Source organism: Suncus etruscus, chromosome 5 (assembly GCF_024139225.1).
Source record: "Suncus etruscus isolate mSunEtr1 chromosome 5, mSunEtr1.pri.cur, whole genome shotgun sequence".
NCBI classification, from domain to species: domain Eukaryota; kingdom Metazoa; phylum Chordata; class Mammalia; order Eulipotyphla; family Soricidae; genus Suncus; species Suncus etruscus.
In genome coordinates, this window is record NC_064852.1 from 93,177,862 (window position 1) to 93,191,121 (window position 13,260).

Consider the following 13,260-nt stretch of genomic DNA (forward strand, 5'->3'; position numbering starts at 1 on the left):
ATAGATAGGCGCATGGAACCCAAGGAAAGAGTATCTTGAAATTAATGGCTGTGCTCAAATGTGGTTCTAGAAGGTATGAGGAGTGCTTTGAAAATCCATCTATAGAGATTTAATTATACTATTAGAAGGTGCTAATTTAATGTATTCATTAATAAATTCAGATAAAAAGAGAAGCATATTCCTTCTGTTCTGTGGCTTGGCACTCCCTTGCTATCCAGAACATTTGTACCCTAGGATAATGAGGAAGGAGGGAGGACTGAGGATGAGTTCTATGTTGGTGACATTGGGACTACATCTCCCAGAGAAACTCCCACAGTGCTTGTATACAGCTGATCCTCAAATAATGAAATCTTAGAGACAGAGGTCAGATATTGACTTTGTACTTGGTCAAACCAGGTTTCATCCCTATTCTCTGAGCACTCTGCATTCTCCTCATCCTAGTGGGGTGGTATCCTGAATATTGAGCTTCTCAACTATCTTCTCATGAGTGTATGAACTATCCCTGTCAGAGAAATGTCTCCTGCCAAGGGTTAAAACCCATCTGTGCCCTGAACCACCTGAATAGTAGGCTCATACTACCCACAATCCTTAATAGAAATAAATTGTCACAGTATATCCCCTGAATACGGCCAAAAATGGTCCCAGGACAATTACAGAGCCAGGAGTAGCCCCTAAAAACCAATAGATATGACCCCCCAAACTAAATAAAACTGAACAAATAATATTTTATTCCAAATCACTGAAAAATGGATAAATGTTGAGTAAGTGAAGTAAAACAAATCGTGGCTTGGTATTATAAGAATTTGGGGGATCTTTATTAAGAAGTTGGTTATAGATATTTTTGTGACCAAAATAAGCCATAGAAATTTAATGCTTGTTAATAAAATTAGTTCTTGGTTAATCTGATTTTTTATATATTTAGTAAATATTATGTTGTGCTGGAGATTTGCAGCATTACATTTAAAGTTGAAGTTTCCAAGCATCTATGAAAGATTTTAACCTACATGTCATGCCTTAGAGTATTGGTATTGAACAAATAGTTATTTCACACTTAATAACTTTTGAGTTGTTTTATTTTTACTCAACATTTCATTGATCACTTGACAGACAACTGGGAAAGTGTACAGAAGAAAGTTTTCTTTAAGAATTGATCTGGGGAAGACTGGAGAGATAGTGCACCATGTAGGATGCTTGCCTTGCATGGGACTGATTTTCAAGTTCAGTCTCAGGAGTGATGTCAGATCACAGAACCAGAAGTAAACCTTGAGCACAGAGCTTAAAAAAAAAAAAAAAAAGAATTTGAGGAGATATCTTATATATAGGGCTGGGGCATATGCTTTGTACGAAAAGCCCTGGATTTAATCCCAGCACAACATAGTATCTCAAGCACCTCTCAAAGCGGCCTTCACAACTAACAAAAAAAAAAATAGAATTGATAACCTTCTTCTTTTTTTTTTTTTTTTTCGTTTAGGAGCCACACCCGGTGGCACTCAGGGGTTACTCTGTGAGAAGCTGTATGGACCTAGAGCAAATTGGAGTCTCTGAGACCATTTTCTCTCTTGCTCTCTTGCTCTCTTGCTCTCTTGCCTACGTGCAGTTTAGCACAAGCCCAGGGCTTAAAGGAAATGGCCCACCACAAGAAATTGAAAAAACTTAGAGGTTTTCCACCAGATAGCTTGGAGAAGCGAGATAACATCTATAGGACCCTAGCAACCATAGCCAGAACCAATCAACTTTAAGAACAGGTCCTGTTGAAGCTTAACACCTAGGTGGGCCCTTAGCTTACATGCAAGTTAGAACATCTTGTGGCAAAAGGCTTGACCCAGTTACTGCTAGTTTTCCCCCTCCCCATTTCATGCTATTATGATACATAGAAAAAATGTAGTTAAGATAAAGCAATAGAAACTTTTAACATGTATTGCTAGCCCTATGCCTTATTTGGATATAACCTTTGCCTCAGGCCTGATTGACAGGCTGAGCACGTCTCCCTTTGTGCATTTTTTATATAAGCAGTGTGTACCCCCAATAAACTTGCTCTTGATCAGCATAAGTTGTCCTGAGCCTGTTTCTATTAACTTCTCACAGTTCTATTGCAGCATAAGACAGGATCTGCTCGAGAGACCTGCGATATAACTAGCGACCCTTAACCAACCACTCCTGCGGGTCGGGGGTCCCCCTCCAGGGGTCGCATTACTCCTGTATCTGCACTCAGAAATCATTCCTTGAAGGCTTGGGGAACCAAAATGGATACCTGGACTAAAATCCAGGTTTGTCCCAGGTCAGCTGCGTGCAAGGCAAATGCCCTACCATGTGACCCCCCTAGGACCCTGCCCACAGGGTGGACTGAAGATCATGAAGTAATTCGTGGGTCACGAGAGGGATCCGACCTAAAAAGGAGGAAAGAGGCTGAGAAAGAAATGAGCTCAAGTCAAGCTGGCTGATCAAGAGCTGAATTTATTAAGGCAAGACAAGCTTATATAGTTCTACAGCATAAGGAAGTAGCTTTCAGTACTTTTCCATGGTATAGAAAAGAAGTAGGGTCGTGCAGGAAGGACTTTCCAGTTTTACAACATACCCTTATATTGCATAGACTTATATTGCACAGACATTCTTTCACAATGGTAGCTTAACAGGATGTGATCTTATCTTAGCAACTTAGGCGGTTTACTGAAGCATCTTGTGACTTGTTTGGTTAACATTTCTTTTAGGTCCAGGGGGTAAATGCCACAGTGGCCACCTGTCAGGTACACAGGCCTTAGGTTTCAGGCATCAGAGACTCCATTTTGCTCTCTAGCTCTAACAGCCTCCAACACTACCGCTATTCTATCTCTCCAGCTCAAGAATTGATAACTTGTTTAAAAGATAAGACTATTGTACTGGTGAAGGGGGGGGGTGTTTTTTTTTATAACTGAACCTCAACTACAAACATGCTTGTAATCATGGTACTTATTTAAATAATTGTATTATTTTTAAAAAAGAATAATAAAGAGAGAAAAGGACATAAACACTTGAGGGCGACAGGGGAAGGAGAGAAACAGGTATTAGAGTTTCCGTACTTCTGGTAGAAAATATTGTATTGTCCTATTCTAGCTTTAGAGCCTGGTTTCTTGCCAAAACCATAATCGATGGTACTGTTCATGGCATTAAGACATGCCTGGCAGGGCCCGAAGAGATAGCACAGCGGCGTTTGCCTGGCAAGCAGCCGATCCAGGACCAAAGGTGGTTGGTTCGAATCCCGGTGTCCCATATGGTCTCCTGTGCCTGCCAGGAGCTATTTCTGAGCAGACAGCCAGGAGTAACCCCTGAGCACCGCCAGGTGTGGCCCAAAAACAAAAACAAAAAAAAAGACATGCCTGGCAGAGAGGACTTCACTCCATTTTCAATATTCTTTGGAATTTCCTGGGAAACATTTCAAATTTGAAAACAACAACAATAATAAAACAGTCAAATGTCACAGTCAAATGTCACAAGTGTCTATTTACTTTAGAAATAAAGTAAATATCAGCACTCCCTCACTTCTGTGCCTGTCTTCACACCCAGCTGCAGAAAGGTTGGACCCACAGCTGCTCATCATCTCTCCCAGCACCCCCAAGTCAGAAAACTGTCCAACTCCTCTCCCAACTGACCTTAAGAAGATCTGATCTTCACGAATTTCTCTCTCTTCTATGTTGCATCTTGAGATAATGGCCAAAATGCCAGAAAGGGAGATCTCTACTAGGGTCCCGGTTCGTCCCAAGGGCCTCTCAAGAAAGGGGGTTGGGGGAAGTTCTGCAGGAAATAATTTTTCTGCCTCTGGTGGTTGGTTCCCTTTGTGTGGCAGAAGAGCTAGGTTGGTTTACTTTCTTTTTATTTTTCCTTCCTTCCTTCCTTCCTTCCTTCTTCCTTCCTTCCTTCCTTCCTTCCTTCTTCCTTCCTTCCTTCCTTCCTTCCTTCCTCCTTCCTCCCTCCCTCCCTCCCTCCCTCCCTTTCTCCCTCCATTTTGTTTATTTGTTTGGGGCCTCACCTGGCTGTGCTCAGGGCTGTGCACTCAGAAATCGCTCTTGGCAGGCTGAGAAACCATATGGGATGCTGGAGATTAAACCTGGGTCTGCCCCAGGTTGGCCGCATGCAAGGCAAATGCCTTACCACTTGCTATCACTCTGGCCCTTCTCTTTTCTTTCTTTCTTCTTTATTTATTTATTTATTTATTTATTTATTTATTTTGGTTTTTGGGCCACACCCAGTGGTGCTCAGGGGTTACTCCTGGCTGTCTGCTCAGAAATAGCTCCTGGCAGGCACAGGGACCATATGGGACACCCGGATTTGAACCAACCACCTTTGGTCCTGGATCGGCTGCTTGCAAGGCAAACGCTGCTGTGCTATCTCTCTGGGCCCTCTTCCTTCCTTTCTTTCTTCTTTCTTTCTACTCTTTTTCTTTCTTTTTCTTTCTTTTTCTTTTTTTTTTTTATTTAAACACCTTGATTACATACATGATTGTGTTTGGGTTTCAGTCATAAAAGGAACACCACCCATCACCAGTGCAACATTCCCATCACCCAAGTCCCAAATCTCCCTCCTCCCCACCCAACCCCCGCCTGTACCCTAAACAGGCTCTACATTTCCCTCATACATTCTCAATATTAAGACAGTTCAAAATGTAGTTATTTCTCTAACTAAACTCATCACACTTTGTGGTGAGCTTCCTGAGGTGAGCTGGAACTTCCATCTCTTTTCTCTTTTGTGTCTGAAAATTATTATTACAAGGGTGTCTTTCATTTTTCTTAAAACCCATAGATGAGTGAGACCATTCTGCGTTTTTCTCTCTCTCTCTGACTTATTTCACTCAGCATAATAGATTCCATGTACATCCATGTATAGGAAAATTTCATGACTTCATCTCTCCTGACAGCTGCATAATATTCCATTGTGTATATGTACCACAGTTTCTTTAGCCATTCGTCTGTTGAAGGGCATCTTGGTTGTTTCCAGAGTCTTGCTATGGTAAATAGAGCTGCAATGAATATAGGTGTAAGGAAGGGGTTTTTGTATTGTATTTTTGTGTTCCTAGGGTATATTCCTAGGAGTGGTATAGCTGGATCGTATGGGAGCTCGATTTCCAGTTTTTGGAGGAATCTCCATATCGCTTTCCATAAAGGTTGAACTAGACAGCATTCCCACCAGCAGTGGATAAGAGTTCCTTTCTCTCCACATCCCCGCCAACACTGTTGATTCTCATTCTTTGTGATGTGTGCCATTCTCTGTGGTGTGAGGTGGTATCTCATCGTTGTTTTGATTTGCATCTCCCTGATGATTAGTGATGTGGAACATTTTTTCATGTGTCTTTTGGCCATGTGTATTTCTTCTTTGTCAAAGTGTCTGTTCATTTCTTCTCCCCATTTTTTGATGGGGTTAGATGTTTTTTTCTTGTAAAGTTCTGTCAGTGCCTTGTATATTTTGGAGATTAGCCGCTTATCTGATGGGTATTGGGTGAATAGTTTCTCCCACTCAGTGGGTGGCTCTTGTATCCTGGGCACTATTTCCTTTGAGGTGCAGAAGCTTCTCAGCTTAATATATTCCCATCTGTTAATCTCTGCTTTCACTTGCTTGGAGAGTGCAGTTTCCTCTTTGAGGATGCCTGTAATGTCCTGGAGTGTTTTGCCTATGTGCTGTTCTATATATCTTATGGTTTTGGGGCTGATATCGAGGTCTTTAATCCATTTGGATTTTACCTTTGTACATGATGTTAGCTGGGGGGTCTAAGTTTACATTTTTTGCAAGTGGCTATCCAATTGTGCCAACACCACTTGTTGAAAGAGGCTTTCCTGCTCCATTTTAGGGATTTCCTGGCTCCTTTATCAAAAATTAGATGGTTTGTATCTCTTGGGGAACATTTCTTGAGTATTCAAGCCTATTCCACTGATCTGAGGACCTATCCTTATTCCAATACCATGCTGTTTTGATAACTGTTGCTTTGTAGTACAGTTTAAAGGTTGGGAAAGTAATTCCTCCCATATTCTTTTTCCAATGATTGCTTTAGCTATTCGAGGGTGTTTATTGTTCCAAATGGAAATTTCAAAAGTGCCTGATTCCACTTCTTTGAAGAATGTCATGGGTATCTTTAGAGGGTGATGGCATTAAATCTGTATAATGCCTCTGGGGGGAGTATTGACATTTTGATGATGTTAATCCTGCCAATCCATGAGCAGGGGTATGCGTTTCCATTTCCGTGTGTCCTCCTCTTATTTCTTGGAGCAGAGTAGGAGTTTTATAGTTTTCTTTGTATAGGTCCTTCACATATTTAGTCAAGTTGATTCCAAGATATTTGAGTTTGTGTGCACTATTGTGAATGGGGTTGTTTTTCTTTTTTTTTTTATTATTTAAACACCTTTCTTTTTTCTTTCCTACTCTTTTTCTTTCTTTATTGTCTTTCTTTCTTTTTCTTCCTTTCTACTCTTTTTCTTTCTTCCTTCCTTCTTTTCTTTCTTTCACTATCTGATACAAATTTGCATCTTTATCCTATTTTTCTCCCATACTGGACATTTTGAGACTGATAATTGGATTGTTGTTGTTATTATTATTATTATTATTATTGATTTATTATGGTTTTGCTTTTCTACTTGATCTGTTTAGCTCAGAAAATGTGCCATCATCTACTAACACAAGATAGTTCTTAGGTTTCTGGAGATGATACAAACGTGTGTGTGTGTGTGTGTGTGTGTGTGTGTGTGTGTGTGTGTCCCAAGGGAGCAAGGCACTGCTGATTCAGGATGATTATTAGCTCATGATCTGTCAGCAAAATACATGTACAAGAAAACAATTCACTGCCATATTTTCTTTTATTTATTTATTTATTATTTTTTGCCATATTTTCTGTGCTGACATCATGCCATGATGTCACGGGTTCATCAGCTCAATGAATCTTGTCATGAGGAATGATACCCACTTAAGTATGTCTTAAAATGCAACTCAGGTGCCCAGAATAGTTTTAAAAAAAAGAAAGTAAATAAATAAAGGAAAGTAAATAGTGTCTATCTCCAGTTGCCCATACCCTAAACCACCCCATTATAACCTCCAACCTTGGATAAACACAGTAAAGAAAGCTAAAATCTTTCCTTTTTATTAGGGCTACCCATATATATATTTATACACCTTTACATACTGTGCTATTGATCTAAGTGTCTATTTCATCTTAAACAAAACATTTTATGTCAGAAAATAAGTTGGGTGAAGGGAAAGGCTGGAGAACAAGCCTGGCAAATATAGGACTTGCATTTATCCAGCACTAAACAGCCTTTCCAGCCTTCAAGATGTATCCCTGGAAACACTTATACACTGTCGTAAAATATATGCATCAAGAAAAAAAAGGGACCAGAGCATCTCCTAGGGTCCGAGGAGGAAGATAATAGGAAGATAGTGGTAGAATCAGCGCATTGTCCAGGAAGAGATTAAGAAGGAATCTGAGAAGCTGATGGCCAGGTGAAGACATACCCACTGCTGCTGTTGTCTTCACTATCAATAATGGTCACCACCACTATATGGGACGAGTTCTCCCGTGGGAACAGCTTGTCCATCGAGCCGCAGACCTACATTTGAATACAACCTTGAAAGAGTTGACTAGTTGAGTAAGGGAAGTGTACTCACAAGCTAGAAAGAAGGGCACACACTTAAATTTTGCAATTGCTTTTACAGACCTTAAAAGATCTGGCTACAGGGGCCGGAAAGATAGTACAGTAGCAGTGGCATTTTGCATGCAACTGACATGGGAGGAATCCGATTCTATTCCGGTAGCTCATATATAGTCCCCCAGCCTGCCAGGGGCTAGTTCTGAGTGCAGAGCCAGGAGTAACCCTGAAGCACCACTGGGTGTGCCCCAAAATTCAATAAAACAATCAATAAAGTTTAAAAAAAAATCTGACTACAGAGTAATGGAAATTGGCAGCAACGTGTCTGGGAGGAAGGCGACAGATGATTCTATAGCCCTGCAATCACAGTAATTCCAGATAGGAGATTATTTGGACCTAACAATCACCCCCTCTAAATCAGGCAACACTGCCATCAGGGAGCATGAGACCATATTAAAATTTTATTTGCTATTTCTTGGAGTATTTTTTATTGGGTTATGTAAAATAAACCCTCATTGTTGCCATGAAGCCTTTAATCTTTAAGCAAATTGTAATCATTTATTTAAGAGTTACCTTTGGCTGTGCCCTAGTATGGCTATTAATAGAAAGTCCATCTTTCAAGTCTTTACAATATGAAAGTGCTCTTAGCATTTTATGTCAAACTATTGTTTCATAATGTGTGTAATCAATCTGCTAATGAAAGTTAATGGAGGTTTGGAACAGGGTTTGTTATTGGTGGAAATGTTGTTAGGACCTCACCTAGTGATACTCCTGACTCTATATACTCCTGTCCCTGGGACCAAATGCTGAGCTGGGACCAGGGTCAGCCACATTAAGTCGAGTACCTAGGCCCCTTTCTGAGCCTGAATATCTTTCTAGGCCCTGCATCAGGATTAAACTTGGAATTGGAGTTAACAATGCTCATTAGTGAAAGAAGCTATGATTAGCACAATGGGGCCAAGGGATTTATATTAGATCACGGGAGTATAATTAAATACAGCAAGAGTTGTAGACTAGACTGGGCTGCGTAAGCTTTTTTCTACTTAGAGCCCCTTTTCCATAGAGGAGTTTTTTTTTAATATAATTTTTATTTGATCATAGTGGCTTACATATTGTTGGACAATAATATTTTAGGTACATATTTACATAAAATCAGGGGGGCTTCCCATCCCCAAATTGTCCTCCCTAACCCTCCGTTTTTGTCCCTACCTCCCATTTCCTCTTCCCACTCCCCTCAGGGCGGTAGAATATATTGGTCCCCTCTGTAATCTAACCTACTACTTAGTAGTCTTGCATCAGTTTGGGTCTACTGCCCTCCCTTTATTTCCCCTGTAAGTGGGGGGCAGGGCTAGCTAGTTCAAGTTTACGTGGTTTTGCCTGAAAAAGAGAAGGTAAATAATCTGGGGTAAGGGTCTAATACCCCGAAAATGGGTAAAATCCTTCTAGAGGTTCTCATCATCCAATTTGGGAAGTGAATGAGAACAAGAAGGTGAAACACTCCACCAGAACCAAAGGAAGTGTCAAATATCCAGTGTGAGGACTCCGGTTATATCCTGATAGGCACCACAAAAACAGGATAAAAAAAATATTAAAAAAAATAAGAAACAAACAAAAAAGAAAAAACAACAACAACAAAAAAAAAACAAAAAACAAAAAAAAAAAACGCCGTGGTCTTGAAATTAAGAAACATGGCGTAGCACAAAACGAAAGAAGAGAAAGGAAGAGAGAAAAAAAAAAAGACTAATTGGGGACAATAATTTCAATAATCACATCCAAACAGAGAAATCGACCCAAATAGCTAGGTAAATAAAATAATAATAACGATAATAAATGAAGGTAAGATATATATATATATATATATATAAAAATGTCCCAAGTTTGTGTTTTTTTTGTATTTTTGTTTTTTTTTTTTCCCTCCTGCCCTGCACAGTAAATATTGGGGGATATTCAAAAAGGAATTCACTTGCCCTATGCGATATGGGGTTTCTCCGTCCTTGGAGTATAGTGTCATGGGATCAGCTCTTTGCTCAGGATCATTACTCTCCAGGTGGTGTTTTTTTTTTTGTTTTTTTGTTTTTTTTTTTTTTTTTGGTGTGTGGAAGACTCTGCTCGTGTCCAGGATGATACAGTCAGAGCTCTGTGTTTAGAGGTTCTCAGTATCTGTACAGATCCTGAGATGGGACTTATGGTTGAAGTCAGTCTTTGTGAATCTAGAGGTTCCGTTACCTCAGTGCCATTTTAATCCATCTTCTGTGGTTGGTGGTCTTGGTCTTTTGCACTGAACCTAGGATGGGCATCTAGAATAGCGTCTTTCTTTGTGCTTCCAGAATCCCCTTTCTGTTACAATTGTCTCTGCCGGACCTTTTGGAACTGGGGATCATGCTTATTGTGCAGGTCTTAGCTCAAGCCCTAGACTAGGGCTTTTTTTATTGGTCCCAAGATGTATACAGTCTGGTTGGTGGTTCTAGCAGCCAGTCATCTGTAAATCACGATGTTTGGCTTTTTGGACCTACCAAAGGGTGCCACGTCTTCTGGTTTTGTCTTGTCGTTAGCTGGTAAGGTAGGCTAAACTAGCTCTAAAAGGTCAAGTTGTTCACATTTTCCTCATTGTCGGGATATCATGTTAGAGCTGGCCCTTGTTATTGACCCTGCAGTATTAAGGGCTGTCCCCAGATGGAGTTTGTTTCTTGCAGCTGTTGTGAAGAGCTGTGGCCGTTTCTATGTCTGGGGATCCAGGGTTCAAGGCTGGATGAATGGTAATCTAATCACCTGAGGTCTAAGTGATTCCACATGACATATTTTCAAGGTAGGGAGATATCCCTGTATTATAAACAACTATGAGGTTCCTATCTCTAGTAGATAAGAGCTCTTTTTTTTTTTTTTTGTATGTAAGATTTCCCCTTATTTAGTGTGCCTTTGCATGGGGAAGTGGTGCTCCATTATATTGTCGGTGTATTTTGGGGTGGACAGAGTGGGTAAACAGCAATAGATTTGCATACCCAAAAACGATAAAAAAAAAGAAATAAAAGTATATGTGCCCACAAACGTATATGTAGGACAAACATTTTAAAAAAATTAATTAGGTTAAATAAATTACAAAAAAAAAATAATAAGATAGATGAGTTAGCGAAGTTTTTAAAGGACCAAAGTGGTGCAACAGACTACTTTACAATTGGGGGGAGAACAGGTAAAGAGGTAGTGTATTACAGGTCTTATTCCTATGTTGTAAGTACAGTTTTTCCCGTTGTCTTTTGGATTTTTCTTCTTGGTGTGTGGGTTTGTAGGCATCTTCCAATCACACCCCCTGACCTTCTTCAGGATTTGGTAAAAAATTTTGCGGCAGGGAGGTCTTGGAAGAGTTCTTGCATTGGGGATACTATGTGACCTAAGTCCGGTTTCAAGAAACAGTCCAACGTTAGGGGGAGATGGTAGGGAGGTCTCGGCAGCATGAGGTCCACAGGGGGAGTTGGCTGTCTTTTCTTGCAGGAGACGAGGTGCGGGTTTTGGGGCTGGGTGTCCCCTCGCCTGGGAGCTGAGTACTGGTTCGTTGGGTGGGGAGGGTCGATCTTGATGCCTAAAAGATTAAGGGGCTGAGGGTGGAGAGTTTTAATATGGTGGGAGACCTGGATGGGATTGAGGGGGTGAAGAGGGATAGTTGGATTTCCGGGGGGGAGAAAGGGGGAAGTATATGGAGGGGTATGAAGGAAGAGGAAAAGAGAAAATATCGAAGAAAGAAAGGGAGGAAGAGAAAGGGAAAAAAGTAAAGAGAAGAATAGAAGAGCAAAAAAGAAGAAAAAAAAAAGTAGTGAGAAGAACGAAGAGAATTGCAAGGGAATGCTGGTTTGGTTGAATGTGTTCGATGACTAGAACCTATAGTTTTTAGGTCTGTACGTCGCAGGTACTGCTTTGGTGGACTGACTGGTCACGTGCTTCAATTCCTAAATGAAGGTTTAAACCTAGAGATAAAGTGTATGTTAAAGAGTTTTCGCGTGGGGCCATCTCGTAGTGCAGGGCAAGGTATGGTATCTCGTGTGTATCCCGAGTTGCCATCTTAGTTTGGTCTGCCCTTTGTATCTAAGGGCCTGTGAACAGTAAAAGCTGAGAGGTTATTTAAAATATATTAAGGTAAAGGGATTAAAACGTAGTGTTATGGTATGTGCCCTTGCAGTCCGTGAATTCCCCGTGGTGTTCTATACTTGTGTTCCTGTTAACGATCCCTAAGGGATTATTGTGGGCCTTTGTTGTAGGAGTCTGATTACATACCTGTTCTCTCTATGTTGCTGTTTCTGTTTTCTTTGTGGTATAATGTGCTGTCAAGAGTTTGCGTTGTTCGTTTTTCATGTATTTTGGACACTGCTTCCACGTATATGTTGACTATTACAGTGTTCGGAGTTTCTACCCTGTTGAACCCTGTTATATAATTGTTAGGTATTAGTTGTGTGTAAAATGTATGTTCTAGGTATTTCAGAATAGTGCTACCATTCTGTGTTTATCTTTTGTCTTCTGACTTACTTCGTTTAACATAACATGATCTAGGTCCATCCACGTTGCTGCAAAGTCTGTGATTGTATCATTTCTAACTGCCATGTAGTATTCCATTGTGTATATGTACCACATCTTAATGATCCATTCATCCATTGTTGGACATCTAGGTTGGTTCCAAGATTTGGCTATTATACTGAGTGCTGCGATAAATAGTGGGGTGCATACGTATTTTGGAATGAATGTCCTTCCATCTTGTGGGTATATGCCTAGGAGAGCAATTGCTAGGGTCAAATGGCAGCTCAATTCTGAGTTCTTTGAGCACTCCTCCAGACTTTCCTCCATAGGTGTTGGACTAGGGGGCATTCCCACCAGCAGTGGATGAGAGTTCCTTTCATACCGCATCCCCGCCAGCAAAGGTTGTTTCCATTATTTTTGATGTGAGCCATCCTCACTGGTGTAAGGTGGTATCTCATTGTTGTCTTGATTTGGATCTCCCTGATGATGAGTGAAGGTGAGCATGTTTTCATGTGTTTGTTGGCCATCCTTCTGTCTTCCTCAGAGAAATGCCTATTCATTTCTTCTCCCCATTTTTTTATAGCTTTGTTTGGTTTTGGGGGGCTCAGCTTTCTGAGTGCTTTGTATGTTCTAGATATCAGCCCTTTATCTGATATGTCGAGTGAAAAGATTTTTTTCCCATTCTGTTTAGCTGTCTTCTTGCATTAAGTAGGGTTTCTTTTGCCATGCAGAAGCTTTTTATGTTTGATGTAGTCCCATTTGTTTATGTTTGATGCTAACGTTCTTGCCATTGGTGCTCCATTCTCAAAGACCTTTTTGATATATAGGTTTTCTAGTGTTCTGCCTATTTTATTTTCGATAAACTTTATGGATTCGGGTCTGATTTCAAGGTCTTTGATCCATTTTGAGTTGATTTTTGTATATGGAGTAAGGTATGGGTTGATTTTCACTTTCGTACATGTGGTTTTCCAGTTGTACCAACACCATTTGTTGAATAGGCTTTCTTTGTTCCATTTCAGATTCTTGCCTCTTTTATCAAATATTAGTTGGCTATATACCTGGGGGTTTATGTCTGGGAATTCTGTTCTGACCCACTGGTCTGAGGTCCTGTCTCTGTTCCAGTACCATGCTGTTTTGATTACTATGGCTTTATAGTATA

At 40.4% G+C, this 13,260-nt stretch overlaps 1 pseudogene; it reads left to right on the forward strand.

The window, feature by feature from the left end:
* Positions 1–8,058, forward strand: part of LOC126008629 (histone deacetylase complex subunit SAP18-like) — a 60,636-nt pseudogene extending 52,578 nt beyond the window's left edge.
* Positions 8,059–13,260: the final 5,202 nt, after the last annotated feature.